This window comes from Catharus ustulatus, chromosome 21 (genome assembly GCF_009819885.2).
Source record: "Catharus ustulatus isolate bCatUst1 chromosome 21, bCatUst1.pri.v2, whole genome shotgun sequence".
Taxonomy (NCBI): Eukaryota; Metazoa; Chordata; class Aves; order Passeriformes; family Turdidae; genus Catharus; species Catharus ustulatus.
The window spans coordinates 7,616,132-7,625,782 of record NC_046241.1 but is presented as its reverse complement, the minus strand read 5'-3'; positions in this window follow the sequence as shown (position 1 = coordinate 7,625,782).

Here is a 9,651-nt window from a genome sequence, read left to right as displayed (position 1 = left end):
ACAACCATTACTCAGGAATGCGTCAATTGATCCCGGCCGGCTCTCCTTGCTGCTGACCCGATTTGTGCTCTCCTTCAGCCCCTCCAGGCTGAATGCCAGGGCACAGGGAGGGATGGAGAGCTGAGCCCTCCCGGAGCAGCATCCCCCAGCTCCATCCCTGCCCTGGGACTCCCTGCACAGCCCAGTCCCACACCAGCCCTCCCACTGCTCCTTAAAACCTTTCAAGGCTTTAAAAACCCGTCTGGACAGCAGCAGGTCGGTGTCACTGCCTGGGGATGCTCCCAGGGTGGCATCTCCGGGGTTCTGTTCACTGGAGCTGTTCCTGGGCTCTGGATCTGCACCTCACCCCATCCTGGAGGAGGATGCGGCATTTCCCCCTTTTCCTGAGGTTTTGGGCTCCTTCCTGGACACCCTGAACGTGTCAGATGGATGTCCCTCATCCCCCAGCCCTGGTGCTCGAGCGTCACACAGCTCTGGCTGCCTTACAAAAACCCCATAGAACAGATTTTTGTCCTTCCCTATCCCTGATCTCCTCCAAGCAGATTCACCCACTTGTCCTCCTCTCTTGGCTTCGTTTCCTCATTGTCAAGGGAAGAAGCTGAGCTGCCAAGCACAGCAGGAAGGCAAAGTGATCCTCACTGGGGGCAGGAGGGGGTCCTCAGCTAAAAAATTCTGCCTCCCTCTATCAGAGATGAAATCCCAGGTTGCTGGCGTGTGCAAGTGGAGCTCCTGAGCTCTCCTGAACAGGAGGAATTTGCAGTGGAACTGCAGAACACGGGCAGGTCAGCTTGAAAACAGCTGAACTTTGCAGATAAGCACTGAGAATTTATTTGGAGAGAGAAAAAAAATTATGTACATCTCTCTCTCCCTCCTCCCTTCGGTTTCTCCCGAGTCGTGGCTCATAAATCCAGGCAAGGAGTGAGGATCCAGATTTCCACTCACTGCTCTGGGTGTTTATTTTAAGACTTCAAGGAGATGTAGAAACGCTGGAAACTCACTCCATTCAGGAGCAGCATCCCACGGGAGAGCTGTGGGGTGGGAGCTGTGGCTCAAAGGCAGAGCAGACACTTGGTGCCCCTGTGGGAGCTCCTGAGGAAGGGAATGCCAGCAGGATTGTGCTGATCCCGGTGTTGGGGATGGAACTCAGGTGTTCCCCACCCCACATGCCCCTCTCCAGGCAGAAAAGCAGCTCAGGGAATACCGGGGGTGGGCTGTGAGCCCCAGGGCAGGGCTGGTTTGGATGCTGGATGCCTCCTTAAACCCCTGCCAGGTGTTGCTGACCCCATCTCACACACCCAAACCGATGCCTTAAGTTTTAGCTTTCATATTTTTTAGATTCTGTACTGCCTTAGTGTGACTCTGAACTTCATATAAAGTGTTAGCAAGTTCTCCTCACAGCTTAGTTAGACAAAACAATCCTTTTCCAGCTTTAGGCTGGAAGTGCAAACAGCAGCAAATTGAGGAGAGCAGACAGGGAGGGTGGGACTGCAGGACCTGGAGCTGGAATTGGACAATGAACCCGAGATGGAAATGGACCAAAACTGATAAAAGTGTGAAAACTCGTGATTGGTCACCCATCATGGGTCTGCCTTGGGTGTAGCCACGGCCAGGCTCTTGCACTGCCCAAGGTGCAGCCTTTAAAGGTCTTTTAATAAATACCTAGTTGATTCCTTTAACATTCCAGGTCACCCTCTCACAGGCTGCAAACCCCTCCTGGTGACAAATGGCTTTTTCCACTGCCACTCTTGACCCTGCATGCAGAGCTGGGGACAAGTGGTGGCTTCAGAGCCCTGACAGGGGCAGTGCCAGGCGCTGGTGGCACTGCCAGGGAGCAGTGCCTGCATGGGCAGGAGCCAGGGCTGCCCTCCTGGAACAACAGCTGGCTTCCAGGTAAGGAGTTTAAACACAATTGATGCGCCAAATGAGGGCTGAGGCAGGCAGCACCCCTCCGAGCTATAATCCATTGCCTGCTAACAGAAATGGAAATTCAATTTGGGCAAGGGCAGCCAGGGGAGGGGAAGGGAGGGAAGCTTTCTGTCTGCTCCCGCGGCCGGTGCAGCTCTCCGTGCCCCGGGGGCTCTGCTGCCACAGCCCTACCCAGCACCAGGATCGAATTTGCTGATGAGGTTTGGCGGTGTGTGACTCAGGCTGGACCCGGTGCAGGGTGAGGAGGAGGAGGAAAGGTGGGCTGGCACACAGGGGGGATGCTCAGGTGGGACCAATGTGTGCCAAATCCACCCCTGGCAGCAGAGCAGAGCTGTGGGGCATCCCCACGACTCACAGGATCTGCTCCATCACAGCCCAGGGTGGGAAGGATTGTTTTTCATCCTTCCCAAAGGATCTCTTTGTGAATCAGAATCCCTTAATGAATCAGAAGGGATCTGCAGGCTGCTCCTCGGAGTTTTTGGTGCACCAGGAGGGCACTGGGGCTGCCAAGCTGAGTCTCAGTTGCCCAGCAGGGTACAGGTGAGGCTCTGCCCTCTCTGAAGTAGCTTTAGTGTCCCTGTGTCACCTGGGCCACAGCGAGCTGTGAGGTTTTGCAGGAATCTCCACATGTGACAGCAGCCTGGGCTGTTTTAACTCACAGATGTGCCACAGATGTGCCAGCCAGGACAGGACACTTGGGGGTGACTGTGATCCAGCAGGGATGGGTGGGAAGAGCCATTCCTTCCTCCTTGTGCTGAGTTTGTGCCTTACAGCACAAAATCTGTAACATCCCCCTTGCCAAGCCAAGCTTATTCCAGTTTCTTGCTTTCTCCCAACCTGTTTTGCCTCCCTCAGGACCAGATTTTCTTTATTTTATGCTGTGGAAGAAAACTTTGGCACATCCAAAGAAGAACCAGCCCCAGACCTCCCCACTGAGCCACTCACCCCAAATTAGGGACAAAACTGGACCTGAGCTGCTCTTTACAGCTCAGTCTCTGCTCCTGCTCTGGCACTGAAGGTGAGGACTGAGAATTTCATCCTGGCTGAGAATCTCCATCCCTTCTGCCTCTCCTCCAGCTCCAGCCATGCACCCACAGATCTGCAGAGCCAAAGGTGGGTGTTTGGGCTAAGCCACCGTGAGCTGGAGATGGGACAGCAGGAGAAAGGCCAGAATTAGCCAAAGGAAAGCAGTGTTTGCTTTTTGGGAGGTGCTACTGCCCTGCCAGGTGCTCCAGGCTGGGTGAGCAGCCAGGCCCCTTCCCAGCAAAGCATCCCAGAGAAATTCCCTCCCCAGTGCTGCCGCAGCTGAGCCACCTAATGAGATCTCCTCGCCTGTGCATGCTATATTAGGGTTTCCATGGATATGGTGTCACAAACACTGGGCTGTGGCTTTGTTATATAAACAGGAGAGATTGCCACAAATACCCAAAATATCTGGAAAGGACAGGAAGAGACAAAAGCGTTCTCTGGGTGTGTTTATAAAGCGTTGTGTGATCCAGGGGATAGTGCCAGTGGGAGGTGGGAGAGCTTTGGGAGAGCTTTGGGAAGTGGAGTTTATCTGAGGGGTGGTCTCCGACTCAGGAGCTCTGGAGACTCACCCTGATCTTCAATGGGATGTTTTTAAATGAACCAAAAAGTGCTGCTGGCTGGGCTGTGCCTGCTCTGCTCGTGCCTGAGGGCTGGGCTCCTGCAGCTCCTGGTGTGACAGGAATCCTTCTCCATGAGAAGTTCATCCTCACCGAGCCTCACACAGATCTTGGTCATCCCCTGGTCCTGCCATATGTAAGGAAATCCTGCTTCCTGCAGCTGGTGGGGCCAGGGCTGGTGGTGGTGGGGACACACAGCATGAGCCCTCCCAGCACTGCCCACACCTGACCCTGCTCTGCAGGACCAGCTCATTTTTTGCCCTTTCAAGTGCAAAAAGTCCCTTTTGTAAGGATCTTGTAATGTGAGGGAAAAGCTGCTCTAGAATGGAGGTGGGATGTAAGGGACACGGAGACATCAGGGTGGCTAAAATTGTATTGCACTCCCACTCCCCTGCCAATAACAACACCAGAAATAAAGTGGCTTTGCAATCACCATCTCCACGCATTGGAACACTGATCCACGTGTCCCCGCAAAAGATGCTCCAGGCAGGATCAACTCTGCTCCAGCCTCGCTCTGCAGGAGAGCCATGGCAAGCTTGGCCCAGTCCTCCCAGTGGTGATGGCTCTTCTCCCAGTAGGTGCAACCCCAAACTCCCAGTGTCCACCAGTGCCTCCCTTCTCCCACCCTCCGTGCTCACCTGTGGTGACATTCCCAGCCCAAGGCTGTGTCAGCTCATTCCTGGCCTTCCAGATGTCTCCAACATGGGATGAGAATCCATCCATCCATCATCCATCCATCCATCCATCATCCATCCATCATCCATCCATCCATCATCCATCCATCATCCATCCATCATCCATCCATCCATCATCCATCCATCCATCCATCATCCATCCATCCATCATCCATCCATCCATCCATCCATCCATCCTTCCATCCATCCATCCATCATCCATCCCTCTACATTTTTTCCCTCCTCTCTCTCCCTGTGAATCCAAGCTAACACCTTTCCAAGCTTCATCACCTGACATGTGGTGGAGAATCCCAAATTCCACAAGGAAACATCATTTTTATCATTAAAAAAATCCCCAAATCCAGTTTTTCCCCCTTCAGATACAGGACACCCTGCACTGCACTCCTGCATTACCTGCCATGCCTGATTTCACAGGACAGCTCTTAATTTCCCTGAAGAGTTCTCTCCCACCTCTGCAATGTCAGGGCAGAATTCTTCTCCACTTTGATTGGAAATAACAGCAAAAGGAGCTGGGATGTGCTGTGGGCATGGCTCCAGGGCTGCCTGCCACACCAATTTCCAGGAGGTGAGTTGGTGCTGAGCCCTCCTGCGAGGGGCTCTGCTCTTTGGTGCCAGCCTTTCTTCTTGCTCTTCCTGAGGATCCCACAGCAAGCTGGATCGGCAGGGAGAGGAGCAGATCCAGGAGAGGACACAGGGCCAAGAGAGCCTGAGGAATTTGGAGATGCAGCTTCATCAGCTTAGAAAAGGGCTGGAGCATTGGATGGCAAAGGCTGCTTGAGGTTTGTGATGGACTAATAACAATTAGAAATTGTGGATAAATGAGATTTCCTTTGGAAAACTCAATGTGGCTTCTGTACAGGGAGGGTTTGCCCTACAAAGCTCAGGAAGTTTGAAGTGGAAGGTGTTTCCAGGAATCTTTGGATTTGCAAGGCTGTGACAAAAGGCTCTGCCCTTTTCCCAACCTTGCCCAGATACTGATGGGAGGATTATTCCCCAGCCCCTCCTGCAGCCCTGGGTGCCAGCAGCCCCCACAATCCACATCTCTGTGCAAAGGGAATCCACGGGGAGCACCCCTGAGCTCACCCCCTGCCTGTCCCAGCCCTTCCACCAAGCTGTGGCTGCACAAGGTGACATTCCAGCGAGTCTGGCACCTCTTGTCAGGTGCAGAGGCAGGAGCTGACGGGATGATGTGACAGGATGTGCCAGGCAGACCCTGCCATGGATCATCCTGGGGACTGATGTCACCCCAGGAGCCTTGGCCTGGCCTGGGGATGTTTAACAGGGTAATTCACCTACTTGGGTTGAAAACATTGATTTAAGGAGCAGTTCCTCTCTGCTGTCTCTTTGTTGATCAGATTCATCCCTTGGCACCCTGAGGTTGTCACCATTGAGGGCAGACACCTCTCAGAGTGACACGTGGCAGATGTGTCCCCAGGGCACCTTCAGCTCCTGCCCAAAGCCTTGGCAGGGGATGCAAGGGGTCACCAGCAAGGTCCCAGTTTGGGGCAGGTCTGGGGCTGTGTTAAAATCCAGGTGGTTCTGACATCGTGAGGGGCTGAGGGAGAGGTGGAAGAGCACAAACCTGGGAATCACTGCTGTTCTCAGCAATATAAAATTCTGCAATTAAATCCAGTGAAGGTGGCTGAGGTGCTGCAGAGACAGGAGGAGTCTTGATGCCAAGTTCTGAGCCAAAGGAGAAAAGCAAGAATTTGGAGCTGCAGGAGTGCACAAAATCAAGGAAGGATTGACACTGGAAATAACCCGTGGGTGGTGGTGGAGGGAAGCAGGTGAGCACAACCTGAGCCCTGCATTTCAAACCCACTGATGATTTGGCTCCTGGCTGCTGCTGGGTCTGTTTATCCCACAGACTTGGCAGGCACAGGACACTTCCCAAATGTTGGGGTTGATGAAAGTTGTGGCTGGCCAGCTGCCAGGTCTCGAGGCTATCAACTGGCTCCCAAAGTGTGGATGCTAATTAGCACTTCCCTTCTGTAAAAAATTCTGTTGCAAAGTCTGGGGAATCAGTGTTTGTACAGCCCCTGGCACGGCCAGACCGTGCTCACCACAGAGGTCTTGTACATCAGTGCAGGACAGAAATACATTATAAAAACATTTTTCTCCTTCACAGAATTCTGATCTTCCCAGAATTGCTTTTTGAGTAAGCAGACCTCATGTTAAAATCCAAAAAAACAAGCTCTGGACTCACACAAGGCAGCCCAAGCATTTGCTAAGTCCTTGTTATAACATTGTTTTTCCTTGCCTCTTATCCTGGGCTCAGCTCCGTGAGAATTGCTTTGACATCTCCCTGGGAAGCAAGGAGGATGTTTATTGCAGTACCTGAGGCCAGGCATTGAAACCAAAATGAATGGGCCAAGCAGAGAACCTCCATTGTTCACATTTCTGAGCAAGGATACAGTGACAAATTGCCAGATGATGACGTTTGACCTGCACAAGTAATAAAAAGCTAAAATTGGTTGGGTTTTTTTTGAAGCACAGCCCTTCAATATATTCTGCACGTGGTTCAAGCAACCTTGAAGAAAAACCCAACAGCAACCACAACACAGTTCAGTATTAAGCTATTTGATATAATAATTAAATTATTATAGTCTTAAGTAGACTCTTTGAAGATTCACTGTGGTTTTTTCCCCTCACCTTCATTTCTTGTCATCACAGTGAGTGCTTTTCCTTTCAGATCTCTGCACAGGCTTTTGAACTGCGTGCAAAGTGTGCTGGAATTGCTGGCAGTGATTAGTTTATGTGGGGAGCAATTAATTAAATGCAACTGTTTCCCTCTGTATAGATTAAAGGAGTGCTACCAGCGATACCATCTCAAAAAGGGCAGATGTGCTGTAAAAACATTGATTTTTCTCATCAGTTGAGAGGGACAGAAAAGTATCAATAGGCTGGAACTGCTGATGAGAAAAATTAAGTTAGTCCTTGGGAATGAGTTTCAGTGCCAGGGAAATGAATCCTGCAGGACAAAAGTCACACATCCCAGTGGACAGAGACAGAGGGGCCTGCAGAAGGGTCCTGCTGCCCCAGGAGTTTGACACTTGGGTGGCAAGAGCCAAGGATGGTGGCAGGGGATGAGGCAGAGCTCCTGAGACACCCTGAGCATCCTCTGTGCCCGGGGAAGGGAGAGCTGGGGCAGGCTGTGCCCCCCTGTCACCAGCTTGGGGCTGGGGACAACCTGCTTGTCACCTGGGGTGGTGTTTCTGCAGGTTACCCACCTTCTAGAGGGGTAATGCCCCTCTAGGATTCGGGTTTTGTCCCAGATTTTGCTTTTTCCAGCTCTGAAGGGTCATCACTACCCAAGCATTAAGGAAATCTTGTGAATCACCGCTGCTGTGGGAAAAAGCTGTGCATGAGCTGAGGTTGTGCTGGAATGGGCATGGATTTGGGAAGAGGAGAGACATCCCCTATTCTGTTCAAACCAGCTGAAACCCCAGCACAGCTCCTAAAAAACAGGGCAGGGAACAAACTCATGTCACCTATGGGGGGCATGTGGGATCAAACAGGGGGTGCTGTGGGGTTTGTCTGGCGTTGTCCCTGCACTGGGATGGGCAGGGGGATTCTTTTCCTGTGCCAGCACTGGGGGTGAAGCTCTCTTGTCCAAACCAACATTCCCTGGCTCCGTGGTGGGTGACACAGCTCTGCAAGGGGGTGACACAGCTCTGTAAGGGGGTGACACAGCTCTGTGAGGGGGTGACACGGTTCTGTAAGGGGGTGACACGGCTCTGTAAGGGGGTGACACAGCTCTATAAGGGGGTGACACAGCTCTGTAAGGGGGTGACACGGTTCTGTAAGGGGGTGACACGGTTCTGTAAGGGGGTGACATGGCTCTGTAAGGGGGTGACACGGTTCTGTAAGAGGGTGACACAGCTCTGTGAGGGGGTGACATGGCTCTGTAAGGGGGTGACACAGCTCTGTAAGGGGGTGACACGGTTCTGTAAGGGGGTGACACGGTTCTGTAAGGGGGTGACACAGCTCTGTAAGGGGGTGACACAACTGTAAGGGGGTGACACAGCTCTGTAAGGGGGTGACACGGCTCTGTAAGGGGGTGACACAGTTCTGTAAGGGGGTGACACGGTTCTGTAAGGGGGTGACACAGCTCTGTAAGGGGGTGACACGGGTCTGTAAGGGGGTGACACAGCTCTGTAAGGGGGTGACACGGCTCTGTAAGGGGGTGACACAGTTCTGTAAGGGGGTGACACTGTTCTGTAAGGGGGTGACACAGCTCTGTAAGGGGGTGACACGGGTCTGTAAGGGGGTGACACGGCTCTGTAAGGGGGTGACACAGCTCTGTAAGGGGGTGACACGGTTCTGTAAGGGGGTGACAGCTCTGTGAGGGTGTGACACGGTTCTGTGAGGGGGTGACATGGCTCTGTAAGGGGGTGACACGGTTCTGTAAGGGGGTGACACAGCTCTGTAAGGGGGTGACACAGCTCTGTAAGGGGGCAACATGGCTCTCTAAGGGGGTGATGTGGCAATAGAGGGGGTGACCTGACTCTGTAAAGGGGTAATCCCATTATAGAGAGGGTGACCCCACTCTGTTGGGGGATGATCCGGGTATCGAGGGGGTGACTCGGCTCTTTGGGGCTATAACGGGATGACCCCTCTCTCTTTGGGGATAACCCAGCTCTGTGGGCAGCGCTGCTCTGCCCCTCCCGGATACCCAGAGCAGCCCTGCACGCCGGGGAGGGGACCCTGCGGCCGCATCCTGGGCTGGGAAAGGGGAGAATCCCGGGTTGGGAGGGGGGAGAATCCCGAGCTGGGAGAGGGGAGAATCTCGGGTTGGGAGGGGGGAGAATCTCGGGTTGGGAGGGGGGAGAATCTCGGGTTGGGAGGGGGGAGAATCCCCGCATCCTCAGCTGGGAGAGGGGACAATCTCGGGTTGGGAACGGGGAGAATCCCCACATCCTCAGCTGAGAGGGGGGAGAATCTCGGGTTGGGAGGGGGGAGCATCCCCGCATCCCGGGCTAGGAGGGGGAACATCCCTACATCCCGAGCTCAGAGGGGGGAGCATCCCCACATCCCGAGCTGGGACTGGGGAGGATCCCCGCATCCCGAGCTGGGAGCATCCCCACATCCCGGGCTGGGAGGGGGGAGAATCCCCGTATCCCGAGTTGGGAGGGGGCAGCATCCCCGCATCCCGAGTTGGGAGGGGGCAGCATCCCCGCATCCCGGGCTGGGAGGGGGCAGCATCCCCGCACCCCCCATCCCTCCGGCAGCGCCGCATCCCGTGCTGCGGGCGGGGGGCGGCGGGCGCGGCGCTGCCCGTGCGGGGCCGCTGCGGGGCTCGGGGGCCGCCGCTCGGTTCGGCCCCGCTCCCGGCCCGTCATTGGCGGCCCCGGCGGCGCTGGGAGCGGGGCGGGGAGGCGGGA